We start from the raw sequence: 20,349 nt of genomic DNA, 5'->3' as shown, positions 1-20,349 counted from the left end.
TTTGAGAAGCTGAGTGACAGTTCTTGCTGCTAGAACACTTCCAAATTTAAGAAGCAAAACGGATGAAACATCACAGAAGAAAGCTCAGATTTGTAATGAGTGGAAAGACAGACTAAATAAAACCAGCTATAATTTTCATCTCTAATTTATTTGGCTTTATATTCAACTGACTATTTGGCTAGAGACTTTCCGTTAGCATCAGCCCACAATTTTTATTCAAGTCCTAAGATTCACATCTGAAAAGGTACACTTTTCCTCAGTCACCACTGACATATTAAAAAAAAAAAAATAAATCATATAGACCCTACCAGTTTGTTCAGAAGAGAAATCAAAAGCAAGGCTAGAGAACACTCCAGAAATAGAGACTTCAATTGCCTAACAGAGTCTCTAGCACAAGCAGTATATGACTCTACATTTAATTTTAATTTCCAATCATACTGTTTTTTCTCACAGGCATTCGAATACATTAGTCCATGCCTTATCAGATCCTAAATTACGACTGTAGAAAAGCTCCTATGAGTCTGAGAATTCTAGTTCAAAGACGTTTATGGGGCTGTAATGAGTACTGACAGATAAGCCACACTCTTGCATGCACGCTTGCTACCGATGTCTGGTTTAACACAATACAGCCCTAAGCCTTCATAATACAGCATAGGAAACAGAATCCTCCCATTGCCTACTGCTAATTGCATCTGCAGTGGTCAGAGGTTGAAAGAGAAGTAAGCAGATTAATTCTATTAGACCGTGGAACAGTATCCCAAAGGGACAAGGGAAAATCCGATCATTTAAAACAGGACTGGTAGGCACCATTGGGAACAATGTTTCATACTAGTAGGGGATTAAGAGTTTGGACTAAAGAGCCTCAACTTTTCTAGATCTGGTTTCCATGAGTCATCGCAATCAGAACTACAGGGCTCTTCTGTTTGGTTTTTCTTTTCCCTTTTGGTTGACCTGAAACGTCTTCCCTGGTCCAAAAGTAAACAATTAAATTCATTTCTTACTTAACCCCCTTCCCCCATATACATTTCTTTCTTCCTTTTCTTAAAAAGCTTTCTGTTTATATTAAGATAATGTTCAATATAAAGTTATTTTAGAACAAAAGGTCTAAGTTTTACTTTATTAATAGCTTATACATATGCAAGATTTTTCCTTTTTTTCAGTATACTCCTCCCACACTTTTAACCTATTTTTATCTTATCCATACAAGCAGTCTTGCTCCTCTTGAAGTACGTTATTGATGAAAAGCATTTCCTGCTCTGTAAACACAGTGTAAAGTTTCACCTCTACAGTTAAGTCAGGCAGAGGTGACACTGCCAAATGAATAGAAAAATCCTCTGCTCAGCCCACTGCAGCAAGCCCCAGCCAGGGCAGAGCTCAGCAACAGCAGTCTGAGTAGCAGCAGTGCTGCCTCTTACCTGTGTGCTGCTCGGAGGGACAGGCCTCCAGAGAAGTGCTTGGTCACCACAAGTTGAGCCGTGCTAAACACACATCAGTTGGTTTCCTTGCTTCAGGACCCCAGTGCAGTAATCCAGGCTGCTCAACCTGTTGGAAACATCAGTGACACACGTAAGACACATACCTGGATATTGTGCCCAAGGAGGATTGTGACTTTGTCTCAGTCAGTTCCTCCTATTCAGGTAAAGATCAAGTTTTTTCTGCACATCTAAATGCAGTGAGGGGAACCATCTGACAAAAACCCTGACAACTCTAGGAAGACAAATCTTACTTTTTATTCCACTTAGATGGGATAGAGAAAGGCTCTGAGCAGAGAACAAGAGGAGAACGAAAAAGAGGGCAAGGTGAAGGAGCAGAGAGGCCAGGAGTATGGGGTAAAGATACCAGTGTAGCCAGGAGAAGGGTTTGGTGGGAGATGCACAGGTGGTGATAGCAGTGAGCAAGCAAGAGAAGGTAAATCAGAGCCTGGAAAAAGGAAAAGAAGGCCAATGCGAAGGGAGGTTGGCTGAAGGCTACCCTTGTCAGCCTTCCCCTTACAGAAGTCAGCCAGACCTGGGGCAGAGGTGGAGCCAGCGCTTAACAGAGCAATTTCTCTGTAAGTGCTTCTCTCCAGAGAACAGCACTGAGCCTGCATCTCATTCTCCCTGACAGCTCCAATTCAGACGTTAAGCTGGCGCCATGCAAACCCATTTCGTAGCATTGCTCCTTTCCTCTCCATCCCCGCTTAACTCACTGCTTTGCCCTCTCTCAAAACAAAAATTCTCTGCCACAGCCAGTCCTGCCACCATCCCAAAGCCAATGGCAGCTGTGCAAGTGCCCCTTGGAGCACTGTCTGCTCCACTGCATCACAGTGCTCAACAGCTCTCCCAGGGTGAAGGCAACAAGCTGGGGGCAAGGTCCTTACTGCAAGCACTCCCCACAGCCCTGCAGGACACTGAAGCAGGGCAGCAGCCAAAATTCCACAACACAGGTGCTCATTTTGTATGTGGTCTGAGCAAGGGAACATTGAAGCAGTACTTGTGTGGTTGCTCTTGCCCACATCCCTAGTGAGCTCACACTTCTTCAGCTGTGCTTCATCCTCCTGTTGGTGTTTGTTTACAAGCCTGTTCCCTGCTCTGCACAAACCAGCAATTCAAACACACATGCACTGCCCACATCCTGGTTTCTTAAAAGGGGAAGTGAAAGCATCTGAGAGGTGCAAGTGCTTGCGCGTAGAAAGCAGCACGAGGACAAAGTGGCTGCTGCCCAACAAAACCCTACCCTTCTGAACTTGGTCCTTGCCCTTTCAGACACACGTTACTGGGCAGTACCTCCCAGCTTTCAGAGACAGCCAGGGAAAAAAGAAAAGACTTATTTATTCTGGTTTGTAACACGCTCTGAAACCATTATATACGAAGTGTCACAGGCAGGTGCACAAGCTACTGAGAGACATCAGAAATGTCATTCAAAGCCACTTTTAGTACCAATTTTCTCCTTCCATTACGGAGAGAACCGTGTTGCCCTTGTAGGTAAAACCCATTCTTTCCCTGTTACTATTCCAGGTGATGTACCGCTGTGATCAGGAGCAGAGAGCTCTAATACATTTAGGGCCACTAACACTGCATTTTGTCTTGTGTGCATACATGCTCAGATGAGAGATTTCAATCATCACTCTTCAAGGAACATTAGGAAACAGGAGATACTATGGATCGCCTAAATCTTCTGCTCCAGTGGAGGATCGCGTCTTCCCTCTTAGCATGGCTATGTTCCCATCTAATCCAATTTAGAGCATCTCAGACAGAGGGAATATTCTCCTTTCTCTCAGCAGATCTCACAAAAACCTGACAGAGCTGTCTTCAGGACTTGCCACCTGCATAAACAGTCTAATTTTTGTTAATTAGTGTGATTCCTTTGCATCTCCCCACAGCAAAACCAACAGCATATGTGAGAACTGGATGAGGACAATAAAAAGTAGGGACTTTCTATGGGGCTGATGGAGAGAGACAGAAAGGGACTGCAGCATTATGGAACCCAATGCTTCCTTTAACCACACGGGTAAATTCTCAAAAGAGGATTTAACCCCATAGATTATGGGTCATCTGGGCTCAATACATTTTTAATATGAAAACAAAAACAAACAGAAGCTTAACATGGCATTTCTCCTGATTAGCTGCCCTGCTCTTACATTCTCTCTAACCCCTGCTGGCTACTAGCAGAGATAAGAGCCTGACCCAGCCCAGCAGCCAGCAGCCAATCCTCCCACAGCACTGCACTGAGGTGCACCCCTGGGGCTTTGGGCCCTGCCTCTTCAGTCTGTTGCAACATGAGGACTGGAATTAATTGGGTTTTGTTTGTTTTTTCCATCTGACCCTGGTTCACAGCTTCTTCCCCCACTTTGGTGTTTGTTAACTTTAGGGCTCTGATGGTGATATGCTTTGCAAATGACTTTTTTTCACATCCCAGTACACTTCTGTAATCATACACATCCTTGCAGAAAGCCACTTGATCAAGCATAAGGAACAAGAGTTTGCACTATCCCCTGACACAGAGATGGGAAGGAACACAGAAGCATTCATGTTTCACATTTTATAAATCACAAGTAACACGAAAACAGATGTAAAACAAGCCAGCTCCCGATCCTATTTTATACCCACCACAACACAAATCTTTGTGCATTAAATACAATTGAAAGGGAGCTGTGGAGCTGGCAATGACTTGACAGATGCTGAGACGAACTGCAGCAAAAAGGAACATTACAGCCTGAAACAGTGTATGTTAAAAAGGCATCTGTTTATTGTTTGATATCTGTATTTATTTACAAAGACAGCTTGCCAACATGCTGACAGGTTGGGGAGGTGCAGTAGGCTGGCATTTTGAACTCCCAGAAGGCAGTGGGAGAGCAGTTTGTTATCCTTGGGTCATGGCACAAGCTCACACTTCAGTGCAAAGAGGTGGTAGAAGAGCAGAGTGGGTCTTTGTGCATCGCTGCCTTTGATATAGATATGAGAAGTCCCTCAAAAGCAAGTAGGGCACAGCTCCTTTTGCATTAAAACAAGAGCTTGCTTAGCAAGAAAGAAAATTAATTAAGTGGGTAAAATCCCACAGGTTGGAACAGCAGCTGAGGAATTATCTTTCTATTAGGTTGGTAATGAGGACTAAAAAAAACACTCGAGCAGACATTAACAGCTTTATATGGGCTCACTGGCATTCCAGATCAGATGCAAGGCTTGGCGTTCCCAGAGCAGCAGATGCAGCTCCAGCTCCAGACCTCAGCTTGCCCTACTGAACTGCACCAACAGAACAGCAAACAGTGATACATTCGCAGAACCACTGCAACAGGGGATGACTACCAGGAGGAATCCATGGAGCCCACTGACACACTAAGCTACTAACAGTTAAACTTCAGAAAATGCATTAACTTCCCTGGTTACTAAGGTGGAGCTCCTTTAGAAAAATAAAAAAAAAAATTAAAAATGGAGGGGGGAGGGAAGAAGAAAAGGAAATGACTGTCCCTCTTTCCAAAAACGTGCCTCCAGACACCTTCCTGCCCTCAAGTTACTATTGGTGACACAAGTGTCCCAGGAGGCTCTGCCCAAAGGGCTTGCTGCCTAAAAAGACAAAACGCAGGAAATATTAACACTGCCCACACTGGAGATGTAAAGCAGAAATCCAAAGAAATGCTGGAGGAAACCAGTCGCAGAACTGTGAATGGAACATCTTCACTCTTCATGGATCTTTATGGAGATCATTGTTTCTTCCTTTCCTATTCTCGCATCTTTCTCTGAAAGTTTTTTGTTGTTGTTACTGGTTTTGTTTTGTTACAGATTCTAAAGTTCATCCCTAATAACAAGGTCCACAACCAACTGATTTAATTCTTATTTCCAGGGGGTAAGTTTATGGATTCTGAAACCAGTAAGGACAACAAATTCTCAGCAGCACTCAAAAACTGCCCCAAAGAGGCAAATTCCACCCCCTTAAAATGAACAGCAAACAGTGCTATATGCTATTTCGTGTACAGTACACCTACTTGTGGGGTATTCAGCTGACCAACTCACTTGGAACCACGCTAGCTCACATACTTCTGAAGCAGGTGTTTTGTATATTACCTGTATGTCATTAATCAACACAGATGATATCCCTACCAGATGAGATAATTATTTTGCAATTACAATGAAATGAAAGCTACTGCTTGCGAAGGTTTCACTAATTACCCACGCTTACCAAAGGCTACGGATAACAGAGTATTTTCCCACCATTTCTGCCTCTCATTCATCCAAATGCCCTCTGTGCCCTAAACCTAATGAAAAAGAAACCAATGGCACTTCCTGAGCAATAGGATTGAATTACCCACTGGAAGGAAGCTGGTTGCCTAACAAAAGCATTTGCATTTCTATTCTTTTTACTTCTTTTAATAAGTATTCAAAGTGCTTGTAGTACATAAACATTTAGCTTGTTTGCCAGGTTGCAGAAATAAGGCTTTCTGTCAGTCCGAACTGTTATTTCAGGTTTGCTATCACCCTCACTTAACTAGAGGGCTGGCTGCTCTCTGGGATACTGCGGCACAGCACTTGTACTGTCACACTCGGGTCTATAACTCCTTTAGCTGTGGTAATCCAGCTGTTTTATATCAGTATTTTTCTAAGGCTCCCATCTGTCTCTCATACCTCTTTTCCCTCAGATCCACCTGAGCAGACACACTGACACCTCAGAGCACGGTGTTCCCAGAATTATGAAAGCATCCAAGGGTGGAAAGAAAACAGGCGCTCGAGACGTTGTAGCGTGTGTATGGCTGCTTCGAGCAGTTCAAGTATGTGACGTTCATTTGCAAAGGCCTGGATTTCTGCTCAGGGAATCAGTGTCATTTGTTCGCTCCAAGAAAGAGACATGGGCCGCTGGTTCCCATAGGTTTGTATATAATATAGGTACATGTGATTCTGGTGCTTCAAAAGCTTTTTAAGTGAAAAAATAATAACAATATAGAACAGAGCACTCTGTAGAGCAGTACAGCTCTTCAATTATCTTTTGGAATGCATCATCAGCTCTGCATAGCTGAGTTCTCTGCTTTATCTTCTCCAGATCCCCTTTCTTTAAACAAACTCCAGATTCCCATCGCCCCCCAAAAATGCCTCTTAAGACCTGATTGTTTTTCTTCAAAGACATAATAATTTTAAAGGACTTAGCAATAGTATTTCAAAAGGAAAAAGCACACAAAACCCAATAATCAAATGGTAAAGGGCACGGAGAAAGACATGGGCAGCTATGGAAAAGGATATGCAATACAGTTCTATTATCCTCTTGAAATGAAGAGTAAAAGCTTGTGAAATTCCATTCCAATGCCTGCAACTCAGTCTAAATCCTTCTGACCAGAGTAACAAAGCCATTGTATCATATTTTGGCATTTTTATCATATCCCAGAAACAGGTCTTGCAGCTTTCAACCCTTCAGGTTGATGAATTTTATGATCATGAAATCAGACTGACAAGCATAAAAAGAAAAGGAAGATGATTTTTCAAGGCACGGGAGAAACCTTCCTCTACACTCATATTGTGCTCCTTCCCCACTGAACAGGCTGGGCCTTCTCCCTTACATGACCATCACCCCAACCATCACATAGCACCCAGCCTTCTGCTGTTCTACACTGTCTTCTTCACAGCACTTCAGGTGGCTCTGCCTACACGATCATCCAAATAAACCACAATAAAAGTTAACTTTGTGTTATGAGGAACACATAAGGCAGTGGAGACACTTAGCACACTTGGAAGTATCATTCAACTGCCCTGGTCAGAAATCACACCATCACTGAGGCATAGGCTTGTCCACGGGAGGAAACTGCAGTCAGTGAAAAGTTGGGCCTTAAAGAACTACCTATGGAGTTTCCAAGAGCCAAGAATCAAAAGCCAGAATGTAAATACACTTAACAGTATAAATCTTAAAGGCCTAAAAAGGGTTTAATCTGCCTGCACGAGAGAAAGGCAGCTACTCAGCACAAAACTAGTGCAAGGAATGGAGAATACACAGGGTCAGTGGGACAAGCAACAGCAAAGGAAAAACTCCATTATAATCAGGGGTAAAGGGATACATCCATTCTTTTCTTCTTTTCTCAGAAAATACAAATAGAAAATTATGTTTTAAGAGACTTGTTTCTCTTACAAGTTTCTCTTACAGGGCACAGGCAGAACAAAACACTCCTCAGGTTTTGCAACACCAGTGAATAAATTCAGCTCCCAAAAGATGTCCGAAAACTTGAGAAATAGGAAGCCATTCCTCTGAAAGCTGCAGAAAGACTGCTCTTTGGTTCATCAGCACTACACTGTCAGAGAATACTCTTCCTGGAGAGGTCTGTTAGGCAGTTAGTGAAGGAACACTTCTGGCCTGCTGAACACAAGAGGGATGACAGCCAAGCAAACTACAGCTCCACTGGGAACGACGACAAACGTCCTTGTGTCTGCAACAGGAGCACAACCAGATCCCAGAGAGATGGATGTGGGAAAGCTTCACTCTGAAAGATAGAGCTATGGAAGCAGTTAGGGCTTGGGGAACTCCATTTATAAAAACGTCTCAAGCTGTTTACCTGAGGATCTTCAGACAAGAAACACTCAACAGTTTTTAAAAACCTGGCCCTCTGAAAGCATGGAGCCTAAAAATCTCATGCACTCCCAAAACTTAAGACATAACTACAAAGGTGGGACTTCTGCCTTGCCAGTTTGTCCCACAACCTTAAAAGGGTTTCCAAAATAAAATACATACTGATCATACTAGTTTTATGGTCTGTATTGTTCTTAGAGCCTGGTCAAGTAAGGAATGCCAAAATGCAGCTTTGTATCAGCCTGTGCAATACAGAGCACTTCTGACTCCAAGCTCTGCTCCTGACAACAAGACTACATGTACTCTTAGCTTACTGCAAGGGCTATTTCTCCCAACCAGGACTTGCAATGTATTTTTCTATTATTGAGCTGCTTGCTGAGGTACTTCTTGAAAATGAACATGGACTCACCTTTGCCTGACCTTCCCGTCTATCCCTTTTTTTTTTTTTCTTTTTAAGTTATATTTCAACTTCAGGTTTTTTCAACATCTCAATAAGTGGCACTTCAGTACTTCAGTGTTTTGTACCAGACTAGAAACACTGGCACAGAGAAAAAAGTAGAGACTGACACTAGTTGTAAAAGACTAAGAAAAAGTGTGAAGCAAATGAGCCCACTGGCCTCACAATCAACCACAGGAGCTTTTACAAGCACTTACCTTCTGAGTGTGCAGTTCCATAAGGGTCTTCAGCGGGCAGCATGAAGACTAATGAGGCAGGGACTGCACTCTGCAAACCACTCCATGACAAAAGAATCTACTGCACAAAGCCCCTCTGCTGAATTATTTGTTAGGACTTTGTAGAATAAAATATGGCTCCCAGCACTGTTATGGCCAAGCTGCTAAGAGAACACTACCTGCTTCTGCTTCCTACAGCCATACTGTGTTTCGGATGGAGGTGTTCAGAGGCTTTCAGAAAGCAGTTTTAAGCTGCAGTAAGCTGAGGAGAGCTCCTCTGAGAGGAAAACTTTGTTCCTTTTTGGTTCACCTGATGCTTACAGCCCATGATTACTTCAGTCATCTGGCTACCAGTCAGCAAGATGCAGTAGGCTAAAAACAGCTCAAGCCAGGACCAGGACTAAATAATTTCCAGGAGCTGTGTGATGTCTTCTGGCACATGAGGACTGAGAGTGAAGCATTCAGAGGCTGTGAAATCTCCCTCATTTACCTGGAGGTAATGACTGGTTTCAGCCTTTAGAGGTTTCTCAACACTTACGCAACCTCAGCCCATTTGGGCAAAGCATCAGACATCCCTCCCAAGTCACAGAAAATAAAATGGTGTCATCTCCTCACCAAGCTCTGTTCTGCCAAAGCAACTGTCTACCAACACAATAAGAAAGCCCTCACGAAAAGGAGCCACAAGATTCAACAGCATCTCCCTGTATGCAGTGCTCAACAGGGCCCCTCTCACTGCACGGCTACTTCCAGAGTCCCGCAACCAGAAAATTCAATCCAGACAAGGAGCTCTTCCAGGCAGACACTAAACATTCGCTTACAATAAACACAACCCTGAGCTGCAGGGACCAAAGAAAGGTGTACATCAAACGTAATACAAAGAGGGCAGATACATACTGCCTCACACTATGGTCTTTTGAATGTGCAAAGAAAGAGAGACGTTTTCAAAACGATCCAAAAATGTAACAGGAAACAGAAACAAAATTTTATATTTTGGACACTTTAGTTCTTCATGGGCAATTTTCCCTTATATTTGAGCAGCCAGAGTTCATGTTTCTCACTGCAACTTTAGAAACATGTAAAAGAATTTCAAACACGTCCTTTTGCATAGCTTTGCAGCACAGTCCTTGGGCTGAAACATCTCCAAACAGGTGATCTTTGATCCCCTCTCCCCAGAGAGGGGGTAGGTGGAGACAACAAAAGGAGAAAGGGGCAGAGAGGCAGCAGCCATGGGACAAAGCTAGGAGGGTGTGAGGCTATTACTCCACGAATGGCTCCTCCTCATCCAGTGACAGCATGGGAGTATACATACTTACTGGTTTTATACTCACAGAACTGCAGCTCTGAACAGAACTGATGGGTTCTAAGGACACAGAAGAAAGAAGAAGAAGGCAGAAGAAAAGTCTTTTAAAACCAACTGGAACAACACAGCCAGCACTGACGACAGAGGTCACTATAAGCAGTTTCCACAGAAAATGCTTACAACTGTTAACGATGCATAGGTGGACCTTGTTCATACAGTTGTTTTTTTTTCACATACAGAAAAAACAAGTATGGTAAAATTAATATCAGAGTAAGAGGATGGCTGAACTGTTAAATTTACAGATGAGTAAACAGCTGAAGCTTTACAGCAAATTTGTTCATTTGTGACAATATCCACTGTGTATGAGTATTTCCATAAATACCCTTCTAAACAAGATGATCAGTGGAAACCGAAACAATTCTTTTTAAACAAGTGCTGAAAACAGGCTGCAGAATAAGAATTCTGTCATTCAATGCAAATAATTGTGCAAGAACCTGGGTCCTATGGATTACATGCATTTAGTCAAGGAGAGGAAATATTATTGTGTGACCTCTGTCAAAATCCAAACTGAACTGTGCAGCTGGAAGCTGAACACTTGAATACTGAATAATAAAAAGTAGTTGCTTGTAAACAACCAGCAAAACAAGAAACAATCTCTGAATGATTTCAAATAACACATGCAATTGAGAAGTCAATAAGCTATTTGTAGACAATTTGTCAACAGAAAAACTTACATAGAAAATTATATTTTACAATTGCTACAAATTATTCATGTCGCTATCACAAGAGCATTTATGATTCATCATGAAGACACAGAAGTAAAGATGCCAGGGGTTGAAAAGGAATTTTGTGTATTATATTCTGTAACCAATCAGTTGCAATAAGTTAATATTTTTAGCTGTTTCTGCTGATCCCCAAGGTGTAAACAGTTAGTGAGTGACGGAGGCAAGATGATGTAACTTGAAGGCTAAGTAATCTGATTTGCTCTCACCAAGTCTGAGCAAAATGTGACATCAATGAAGCGATACTTTAATGAAATAATGTCATTATTTGCTTTCATTCTCATGGATGGTCATACCAAGTCGTAATTTCATTCTGCAGAATAGCAATGGTGTCTTAACTCCGTGCAGCAAAACTCTTATAGCCCATAAATACTCAAAGTACCTGATTTGTCATTGCTGTCCAACCAAAAAACACAACACTGCACATCCCTTCACAGAGCGAGAGAGATTTTCCAAGAACCCCTAAGAGATCTGTAATAGCTGCGGGACTTGTTAAATCTTAGAAATCAGAGCAGCAGAAGCAGGTACCACCTTCCTCCCAGCCAATTTGAGGGCACTGTTATTCTTCATGGAGTCACAGAATTGGACCTCTTTTAGATCAGGTACTAGGCCAGACGAAGAACTTGCTCTCAGGTGCAACCTGGTAACTCCAGAAAAGCAGCACAGCAGCCTAAGCAGATGGTTACTTTATACTTTTTCCTGTGACTGTACCTCTGCTGGCCCGCATGAGGTTACCTGGCAGTAGGTGCTGTAATGAAGGTAAATTACAACTTGTGTTAGCACAGCTGCGTAGTATAAGGAAGCATTCAGACAAGGCTAATGTCTTTGCAATTCAGAGGGAAGGTAATTGAAAAGGTTAGGAGACTGGTCACAAATATACTACACATTAAGTGCAAGGTTCAACAATCTGAAGTGGCTCTGGTTCAGCTGCCACGTGGAGAGGATGCTGAGCCAGTACAGCACTGCTTCTAGGCCTTACAGGAGACTTTTTCTTTAAATCTTCTAAAAAGTAACTGTTAAAAAGCAAAAGCAAGCAATGAAAACTTGGTCCCCACAGACCTTTGCAATGGCCACTTGATGCCATCCTTAAGAGACAAACAACTTTATTACTACTTCTCTACCAACATATCCTAACTCATCCCAGCTTCACAACTACATTTTCTCTAACAGATGGTTGAAGTCATTAACATAACTTTGCTAAACTCAGAGAAGTGTTCTTGACATGTATTTATTTAGTTTTGAAGGCTCATGCTTCTATTTCAGATATGAGAAACGACACTTGCGTGTTTAAAAGGTCGTCTCCCTCAGCAGTATCAACAGGACTAATAAAAGATACAACCTTCTTTCCCTGTAAGCTTTGCCCAAGGAACTGCCACTGCTGTGTGTATTCCAGTACAGCTCTTTTTGCTGAAACCACCCACATTTCTCATTGCTGACCTGTGTTTGCGTTTCAGTCAATAAACACGAGAGACAGCAGCTCTCTCCTCGAAGCATACTGAGGCATTTGCCTGCTGTAAATGCTGTATTTGCTACCAGCACAGACAGCATCTTGTCGTTCCTTCCTTAGACCAAGTGCTCATGGAAACAGAAGAGCAGCAGGAGCAGAGTTTGCTCTCACGAGCTGGCCTTTCAAGTCCCTTGTACAGTATTTATAAACTATCGATGGAAGCAGCAGGTAGCAGCTGGTTAACATCATGTAACACCACTACAGAACGGTTCTGACAAGAAGTTAAAGAGAGCACATAATTAATTGAGGCTGAAGGAGGAACGCAGGCAGACTGACTAATTACCTCGACTGCTCTGGCTGAGGCGCATGCTGCTGCAACATGCGTTAGGAGATGTTTAGTGCTCATAAGCAGCCAGGATCTCTGCTCCGCATCTCTCCTGAAGACACTGAAACACCTCACAGGCCTCCCCTAGCCCTTGCTCTTTGCCCTACCACAGCATCCAGCACCTTTCTTCCCTGGACACAGCACAGCCTCGTTCAGATCTGCCCTCTGCTCTTGACAACACCAGTAAGGCTTTCCTGTTATGTACCGAGTGACAAGAGAAACAAAACACGAAGACTGAGGTAAATGATCAGTAGGAAATAATGCTGCAGTTGTCCCCCCTAGACATTCATTTGGTGACAATCAGCAAATGGTTCTTACACTGAGAATGCTGTGAAGAGCTACGAAATGGGCAAGAAGCAAGTGGAGCAGAGGTATGAGAACTCACATCTCTCCAGATGGAAAATGGAAGGAAAAAAATTGATTGACTTTCGAATAACTTTCATACAGCATAGGCCAAAATGCCTACTAAGGATACCTGTGCAATAAATCAGCTTCTGATTTCTGCTGAACCCTAAGACCTTTTAAATCCACGAGTGGAAAGCCTTTTGGTAGGAAAAATAAGGATAAAAATAAAGGAGGGATCAAGTTAAAGAGTTCACCTGGAAAATACACGCTTGGCTGAAAAACCACCAGCCTCACTCCCCCGCCTTAAACTGCAGTGCGAAGCTGAAGATGCTAATGATTTCTTTCTCGCCCCTCCACGCACCAACTCCCTCTTGGTCTCTTCAAGGCAGAAAAATGAGTAATAATAAAATGCAAGTTCTCCTTTCATTAACAACTCCAAGCTCTTATTTCTGAGTCAGTATTAAAACATCAAAAACAAGCACCCCAATCCCCGTCACACAGGGTGATCAATGCCTCTTTGCCACTTAGGGAAGATCTAAAGAGGCACCTAATACATTTATTATGTTACAGTCAGCAGCACGAATTCTTTTCAAAAAGCAATAATCCCCTCCACGTGACACTTAACTCCCCAGTAGGTCCTTTTGCAGTCAGGTTAATAACCTTCACTTTATGTAGGCAAAAGATTAACAGTGAATACGTTGAATCCAAGTTTGTGGTGCTGTACCTCCTCCTTTTGTTTGCTTCCAGGCCCTGCTGGCCTCTGTCTAGGACTTGACAAATAAATCCCATTTGGCGCTGCCAGCAAATGTTTCTTGATTAAGCATTTGGGATCAAAGAGGGTCTTCTCATTTCCTTACGTTGCAACTCTAGAGGTCTAGTCTCAATTTAATTTGTCTCCTTAGTACAGCAGAAACAGGATGAGCAGGGAAAGAAAGCAAGCAAGAGAATAATTTGTTTCCCTTAAGAAATTCAGGTCTTCAAGATTTGTTTCTAAGTACTGCTTTTTATCCTCACTGTCTTTAGAACAAAAGTCCATAAACCCAAGCATCAATAGGCACCCAAATACCTCTAACCTCACAAAATCCTCATCACGAGACCAAAGGGCAAGCTCTAAATTTTGCATTCTTAATAAAAAGTAAGTGCTTTCTCTCTCCTGTGTTTCCTTCTGGAAAACAAAACAAAACAGAACAAAAAAACAGCACCCAACAGATCTGCAAGCACAGCCCGTTCTGCCCAAGCTGGAAAACTCTCAGAGCTGCAACCTCCTCCATCAACCAAAGAAATATAAAATCTCTACATATCACAGCAAGGTGGGAGCAGAAACCATCACCCAGTCAGGCTCCCAAAAAACATCCCCACCACCTTCCTGTTGCAGCTTGTTCTCCTCCAGGCTGTTCTACAAATCAGGTTTTGCATTGGTAACCTGCAGCAACTTGGCACAGGCAACTGCAACGGGGCTCATTCTGCAAAGAGCAGAGACCACAGGAGGTGGCAGGGGAGAAAAAGAAATACGAGATAATAAGAAAAGGTGACAGAGCCTGAAATTCTGAAGCGTGTTAGCATAATGAGAAGAGGATTTTACAGAGTGCAGCCATAAACCTGGTCAAAATCATAAACATGCGAAAGAAAACCATGCTGCCAGAAACCACCTGCCACCACATGCATGCTTACAAATCTCCCCTCCCCAATAGAAACAGAACCTGAGATTTCTGGGATTCAATCATGGTTCCAAAACAAAGCACAGCTGATAATAAACAAGACCCCAAACACCCATGAAACACAGAGCTGTTCACTGAACTAAGTCAGACTTGCAGCTCTGTACTGTACGGCAGGCATAGAGGACAAATCCCTGCATGAAGCCAGGAACAGCCTGCAAAGCAGCCAGGGACTCATTTCTTTTGGGTACTGTCAGAGTTTCTAGCTGGATTAGGCAGAATCCCTAATCTTTCTGCATCCGGCTCTAGTCTGGCCCCAGGGATACCAACTGTAGCAGACAGCCTTTCAAACAAGTCCACAATGAGATCTAATTGAGAGGTGGAAATCAGGATTTCCTTACGGCGGTCAGTTCCTCAGGTGGCAGACTGCTCATCACTGCTGTCTCTGAATTAAGGTGGACAGCACTGGTGCCATGAACAGGACCCAGCTGGGCTAGAAACATCCAGGCATACGGAGGCAGGGAGCAAAGCTTTGCAAAGATCTGTCTTTTCTGGGTGCACATGTGTTTTACAGAGTCAAAGTCCTGTTACACTTCATCCTCTTCAAAACAAAGAGTTGGAATGAGGAAGAGAGATTATTTGGTAGCTTTACTGATAATGTGTTGTGTTTTTTTCCCCCAGGCCACAGCTTATCTAATATTTTTTAGCCAAAAGCTCTTCTGAGAACTAAAACCAAACCAAAATACTGCAGCTCCAAGATCGTCCAGGTCTTAAACTAACAAATACCTACTTCACATAAGTTCCACAAAAAGCAGTGCATCTTCCTAGGGCTCAAAGTAACGGGGAAGAAAAGGCAAAGGAGCTCAGACAAACCACATGCTGCTGGCTCAAACTGAGCTGAAAAACCAGGAATGCTTTTGCCCCAGACTGGTTGGCAAGAGTCTGCTCTCTCTGCCAGTGTAAGTCCCTCAATATTCAGGCTTGGCACAGACAGTGCATGCACACTGTGGAAAAGCAAAGGAAAGCACTCTTCCTGCCTCAGTGGATTTACATTCTAAGGCTATCAGTCTCATCCTGACACTTGGTACATGCAGCAATCAGCAGGCAGGCTGCTGTCAAAGCACTGCATCCTTTTACCATTTCCATGCTAGAGAGAGCACATCTATATTGGGTGACTTTTCTAAAAACAAAGCCAGTCAAAACATTCTGAATTGCAAACTTTATCAACCAAAATGAGAGAGAAAAAAAATTGTTCCACGGTAATTTCTCCCACTTTTCCAATCACTCTATTCAAAAAGGAGCTTTGAAGAAAATAGTGTTCAAAGAGTATTTGGAGCTGACTGAGCACAGCTCACAGGGAACCACATGAGCCTGAAGCATGTTGATTTATCCTTTGGTAAGGGGGCTGTTATTTATGGGATTGCCTCAAAAGCAGAGACAGGCACCCCTCTGCAGTGTGACCACCTGGTGCTCCAGACTTGGGGGATTCTAGCTGCAAACGCACATTTATATGCTAGGATGGGATAGGATCAGAAATCTGGGAAGACACTGTTCTTTTGAACATACTGAAGCATGTAAGAAGTTGAAGCCCCAGCAGGCAGCACTGCAGATTAGTCCCTTAAGGACACTGTGCCCGGCACAAGGGATGCTGCTCTCCAGAGATCTCCACAATGAAAGCATGGCAAGACTCAGTTTCCTCTCCCTCTGATGGCAACAAGAAATCCTTCAGCAGACTGAGCTGTGCTGAGCATGCTAGAAGTCAAGGAGGCAAATGACAGCACTGTGCATTGGAATGTAAATTATGTAAAATTATGCTTGCAGACATACAGGGAGTGTGGGGAATCAAACTTCTCCCCACTGAGGCAGGCATTAGCTCTTTCTGCGTGTGCCTGTAGAGTGCTTGTAATCCCAAAAGAAAGGGATACACAAGTCTAGAGAGAATAGCCTTAAACGTGCATATGATGCAGAACATAGGCTGAATTTTCTTCTTGCTGACCTCAGCTTCTCTGCCCTTTTGCATTGGTGACTCCATTTGCATTGGTGGTGTCAGTTCTGTTTTGGGAGCGAGAGAGGGAAAAACCAGGTCCCTGGAGTACAGCTGAGGCACCAAACTGGAACTGTTTCCTGTACAACGGTTCACTGTGTTCTGAGAAAAGAACAAGAGCCAAGAGTGATTTTAAAAGCCTAGAGGAAAATGTCTCAAGCAAGACACTATGGCATGGGCTGCACAAGGCACAAAGCACTGTATGTAGCCTTTGCTCTAGGCTTGTCTTAGCAATTTGACTGCTGACACCAGTTATCTTTAGCAGACTTTCTGTTTCCAGCGCAGCAAAATTCATGTCCCTACAACAGAAAACTGAATGAACGACTAAACCATCCTGACAAGAAAACCTACTTTCCATCCCCATTAAACCTGAATCCCTTTCAAGTATTCTCTAGCAGCTGCAAGCATCCTTCCACAGGTTTCTAGGACGCTTGCTGGTGAGGTGCACACCATGAAGCAGCAGCCCCTGAGGATGCCTGTCTTTGCAGAAGGGAAGACAGAGATTAAATCTGTCAAACAGGAATAAGGAGCTAACGGGGCCAATAAGGTTAGACATGGAAAGCAATCCAGCAAACAATTCTGGAAAGAACGATTAGATCTAAGCTAACAAAGGATGATAAATGCTGACTTTAACTCAATTACTTACAATGATTTTAGAGGTCTGGGAGGAGCTGAGCACTACAGCACTGTAATCAATGAGTATGCACAAAGCCAGGCGTGCTCTCTGCCTCATCCCACCTCCCACAGAACCAGAAATACAAGCTGAGCAGATCTCAGAGGAAAAACGGCCTTTGGATTTTACTAAATTTAAAACCTTTGTCTTGAGTCTAGATTGGTGTTGGCAGCAAGGAACTCAAGATCAATTTCTAAAGCTATGCTTTGCTTTTTTTTTTTTTTTTTTTTTTCTTTTTTTTCTTTTCAGAAAGCTAGTTCTCTTCAAAAACCTTTATGGCCTTTTACAGGTTAAAAGAAAATGAAAATGCAGTCTTGGTTTCTGGTCTTTCAGAAGAAAGCTTCTTGCCCCTACAAGTAACATCAACTGGAACAATCAAAAGAAAACATTTGTAACAGAGAAATGCTGATTTACTTTTTCTCTAAACTACCAGCCCAAGGCCAAGAAGTCATTTGCTACCAGCTGAAGCCTCCTCACTTCCTACAGCTCCAGGAGCACTCTGCTGGAGCACTTATCCTATGAAGAAAGGTTGAGGGAACTGGGCTTGTTTAGCTTAGAGAAGACTCTGGGGAGACCTTATTGCAGCCTTCCAGTACTTGAAGGGAACGTATAAACAGGAAGGGAAATGGCTGCTTACAAGGGTGGATAGTGACAGGATGAAAAGGAATGGTTTTAAACTGAGAAAAGGGAGGTTTAGGTTAGATATTAGGTGGAAGTTTTTCACATAGAGGGCAGCGACGCACTGGAACAGGTTGCCCAAGGAAGCTGTGGATGCTCCATTCCAGGAGGCACTGAAGGCCAGGCTGGATGTGGCTCTGGGCAGGGTGGTCTAGTGGTTGGTTGGCAACCCTGCCTGGGGCAGGGGGTTGAAACTAGATGATCATTGGCGTCTTTTTCAACCTAGGACATTCTATGATTCAGGAAGAAAGAAATTCACAGCAGAGGCTGTGGCCTACTTTGGTTGTAGAGCAATGCAAGGTTCCAGGGATTGCAAAGCCAGGACCATTTCTATCAGATTTATGAAACTCTGGATTGGAAAAATCTCCTGGTCTGGCTGCACAACAGCATGTGATGTTTAATAACAGAAAAGACAACAACTATAGGCTAGGCCAGAGAGTTTTGCAGTCAACATGGCTTTGATGCATGTTGCTTCAATAATAAACTCTTCTGCTATTTGCATTTACATGTTGAGGCCTTATGCAGGAGGAATACCCTGGTCTGGTAAGCAGGTAAAAGAAGGGTGGCTCACATTTGCTACTACTGATCTATAAAGAGATTTTGTATCTCAACGGCTTCCCGGTCAGATATTCACCTACCACAAGGGTGCTAGTAAATACAGACCAGAAAATCATCTTAGGACATGGAGGGAGTTTAAATCAAAATATTAAGTAAAGCTGATCGCCACCAAAGCCCTGAATTCACCCATCAGTTGAGGAGAAAAGAAGAAAGAATGGTCTTCAAAGAAACTATGTCTAAGTGTCAGCTACAGCATTTGATAGCACACTCAGCAGGGGACCAAACATCATTTTGCCCTTGCCTTGAATTCCCACAAATTACAGCAGTTCCTTGGCTTCCAACTCCACACTCTGCTAGCAGCTATTCCTGCTACCTGGATTGCACCCATGGGAGAAAGCAATTTTCAGAGGAAGCACTCCAACCCAGAGCTGTGGTTATGAAACCATTTGGCCCTCCTCAATCTGCAATTTGTTTTGCTGAATTCTTCCTCAAGAGCTTGGGCTCATTAGAAAGAATTTCTAAGTAAAGCAACCTCAGGCAGTGAGGGAACTATCTCAACTGGCAAGAGCGAGCCTGCAGTACCACAGAATACCTCAGTATCACAGTGTTCCCCTGTCCTGCAGAATTAGTTCCCACTGATGCTCACTGTAGTGCAGGGGAAAAGCTCAGTGGTTTAGGGGAAAGAGCAGCTCCTGTCAGACACTCTCTTTTTAAGCCCCATTTCCCCACAGATTTCCTAAGTCACTTGGCTATACAGTCCCTCTGTGCTGCTTCTGCTTCTTCCCACCTGGAGATTAAGTTCCTACACTGCAAATCGCACTGAATGTTGGACTGAAAGGTGGGTTCAGGAGAAGGAGGAAAAAGTTGGATGCTGTCCTGATGGAGACTGATGGGAGAGTTCCCATATGCACAAATGCGTCTGTCCAGGAGTCACAGCCATCAGTTTCCCTTTGTCTGGTCAGTTTTTCCAGAATCCCAGAACTACAGGCAGTAAAAGCATAAGAAAGCACAACTGCTACAGAATGAACACAAGCCCCATGCCTCTAGACAGCGACACATTCCAGCACAAACACTCTCAGATGATGCTGTTGACCTTCAAACCCTTCTGTAGATCTCTTCCATTTGTAAGACACCTGAATGATGACTAGAAGCGTTCCATGAAGAACAGGTTGCTTAGCTAAATGCTGATATCACCTGGCTTATTCAATTTAAAGGCACCTCCTTTGTCTTAGGTAGAGGGAAAGAGAGAAACAGCAGAGAACAGCCATTGAGAAAAATGTAGGGAAGGGGAATCCTCCAACTCTCCTTATGCATACATGATATAGAGCAACAACTCTCTCCTATCTGCTACATTCACCTCCCTCTTTGGGGATCTCATGAAAACCCCAGCGAAGCTAATGGCCAAGCAGAATATGAGGAAACAGTAGGATAAAGACAAACAAGTGTAGTATTTGAAGGGTGTGTAGCTAGAGAGTGAAACGGACACATACCTCCCTCTGTCCTTGAAAAGTTCTTGTCCTTAGTCACAGGAACAGGATATTAGTTTTCCATCTCATACACTGTGGAGAAAATTCAAACCAGCAGAGGAATACATCCCCATACCACATTTGGTCTTTGCACCTTAGTTTGGCAAGAACATATACAGATATATTTTGGTGAAAGGGTATTGAAGATGGCAGTGGTAGAGAAGACAAGAATTCCTTGTAAGCACCAACCCCTGAAACACAGGCTGAGACATTGCTACTTCTAGTAAAATAGTCAAGAACTTCATATATTCATTTCTCATAGGAC

The 20,349-nt window shown here is 43.2% G+C and overlaps 1 protein-coding gene across 4 annotated transcripts in view; it reads right to left on the bottom strand.

Annotated features, from left to right (window-relative positions):
• TSPAN18 (tetraspanin 18) overlaps nucleotides 1-20,349 on the bottom strand; it is a 99,537-nt gene that overhangs the window by 46,872 nt on the left and 32,316 nt on the right. For all 4 annotated transcript variants that reach the window (XM_042880886.1, XM_042880746.1, XM_042880810.1 and 1 more), the window contains one exon: nucleotides 1,416-1,542. The gene's annotated coding sequence lies outside the window, so the exon portion shown is untranslated. The remainder of the gene's footprint in view (nucleotides 1-1,415; nucleotides 1,543-20,349) is intronic.

This window comes from Lagopus leucura, unplaced genomic scaffold, assembly GCF_019238085.1.
Source record: "Lagopus leucura isolate 7727_CA_CO unplaced genomic scaffold, USGS_WTPT01 Super-Scaffold_1, whole genome shotgun sequence".
Taxonomy (NCBI): domain Eukaryota; kingdom Metazoa; phylum Chordata; class Aves; order Galliformes; family Phasianidae; genus Lagopus; species Lagopus leucura.
Note: the sequence above shows the minus strand (reverse complement) of the source record. Positions and strands in the feature narration are given on the sequence as shown.